The sequence below is a fragment of the Cucurbita maxima genome, unplaced genomic scaffold (assembly GCF_002738345.1).
Source record: "Cucurbita maxima cultivar Rimu unplaced genomic scaffold, Cmax_1.0 Cma_Scf03853, whole genome shotgun sequence".
NCBI classification, from domain to species: domain Eukaryota; kingdom Viridiplantae; phylum Streptophyta; class Magnoliopsida; order Cucurbitales; family Cucurbitaceae; genus Cucurbita; species Cucurbita maxima.
In genome coordinates this window covers 1-1,513 of record NW_019275869.1, presented here as the reverse complement: position 1 = coordinate 1,513, position 1,513 = coordinate 1, and the positions used below count along the sequence as shown (strand labels likewise).

The window sequence follows — 1,513 nt, the reverse complement described above, 5'->3', positions numbered from 1 at the left end:
AGGAAGAAAAGAACTCGGAGAAATTGAAAGAAAAAAAGGGGTGCAACACGAGGACTTCCCAAGTGGTCACCCAACTTAGTACTACTCTCGCCCAAGCTCGCTTAACTGCGGAGTTCTGATGGGATCCAGTGCATTAGTGCTGGTATGATCGCACCCGACATGCCANGCCATGCGCATAAAATCGGATTTAACGCATGCGGGGCGGCATGATCGAAACGCGATGGGCGTGAGCGGGGGAGGTTCTCATTTGTAGAGAAAGGAAGAAAAGAACTCGGAGTAATTGAAAGAAAAAAAGGAGTGCAACACGAGGACTTCCCAAGTGGTCACCCAACTTAGTACTACTCTCGCCCAAGCACGCTTGACTTCAGAGTTCTGATGGGATCCAGTGCATTAGTGCTGGTATGATCGCACCCGACATGCCATGCGCACAAAATAAGATTTAACGCATGCGGGGCGGCATGATCGAAACGCGATGGGCGTGAGCGGGGGAGGTTCTCATTTGTAGAGAAAGGAAGAAAAGAACTCGGAGTAATTGAAAGAAAAAAAGGAGTGCAACACGAGGACTTCCCAAGTGGTCACCCAACTTAGTACTACTCTCGCCCAAGCACGCTTAACTGCGGAGTTCTGATGGGATCCGGTGCATTAGTGCTGGTATGATCGCACCCGACATGCCATGCGCACAAAATCGGATTTAACGCATGCGGGGCGGCATGATCGAAACGCGATGGGCGTGAGCGGGGCAGGTTCTCATTTGTAGAGAAAGGAAGAAAAGAACTCGGAGAAATTGAAAGAAAAAAAGGGGTGCAACACGAGGACTTCCCAAGTGGTCACCCAACTTAGTACTACTCTCGCCCAAGCACGCTTGACTTCAGAGTTCTGATGGGATCCAGTGCATTAGTGCTGGTATGATCGCACCCGACATGCCATGCGCACAAAATAAGATTTAACGCATGCGGGGCGGCATGATCGAAACGCGATGGGCGTGAGCGGGGGAGGTTCTCATTTGTAGAGAAAGGAAGAAAAGAACTGGGAGAAATTGAAAGCGGGGGAGGTTCTCATTTGTAGAGAAAGGAAGAAAAGAACTGGGAGAAATTGAAAGCGGGGGAGGTTCTCATTTGTAGAGAAAGGAAGAAAAGAACTGGGAGAAATTGAAAGCGGGGGAGGTTCTCATTTGTAGAGAAAGGAAGAAAAGAACTGGGAGAAATTGAAAGCGGGGGAGGTTCTCATTTGTAGAGAAAGGAAGAAAAGAACTGGGAGAAATTGAAAGCGGGGGAGGTTCTCATTTGTAGAGAAAGGAAGAAAAGAACTCGGAGAAATTGAAAGAAAAAAAGGGGTGCAACACGAGGACTTCCCAAGTGGTCACCCAACTTAGTACTACTCTCGCCCAAGCACGCTTGACTTCGGAGTTCTGATGGGATCCGGTGCATTAGTGCTAGTATAATCGCACCCGACATGCCATGCGCACAAAATCGGATTTAGCGCATGCGGGGCGGCATGATCGAAACGCGATGGG

The 1,513-nt window shown here is 49.1% G+C and overlaps 5 non-coding genes across 5 annotated transcripts; all 5 read right to left on the bottom strand.

Moving 5' to 3' along the window:
• Positions 1-37: 37 nt before the first annotated feature.
• Positions 38-156, bottom strand: LOC111475938. Its single transcript, XR_002716797.1, has one exon. It is a non-coding gene; the product is annotated as a 5S ribosomal RNA (ribosomal RNA).
• A 138-nt stretch (positions 157-294) lies between these two features.
• Positions 295-413, bottom strand: LOC111475939. Its single transcript, XR_002716798.1, has one exon. It is a non-coding gene; the product is annotated as a 5S ribosomal RNA (ribosomal RNA).
• Positions 414-546: 133 nt separating this feature from the next.
• LOC111475935 lies at positions 547-665 on the bottom strand. The gene has a single exon (XR_002716794.1). It is a non-coding gene; the product is annotated as a 5S ribosomal RNA (ribosomal RNA).
• Positions 666-798: 133 nt separating this feature from the next.
• LOC111475937 lies at positions 799-917 on the bottom strand. The gene has a single exon (XR_002716796.1). It is a non-coding gene; the product is annotated as a 5S ribosomal RNA (ribosomal RNA).
• A 413-nt stretch (positions 918-1,330) lies between these two features.
• Positions 1,331-1,449, bottom strand: LOC111475936. The gene has a single exon (XR_002716795.1). It is a non-coding gene; the product is annotated as a 5S ribosomal RNA (ribosomal RNA).
• Between the last annotated feature and the right edge of the window lie 64 nt (positions 1,450-1,513).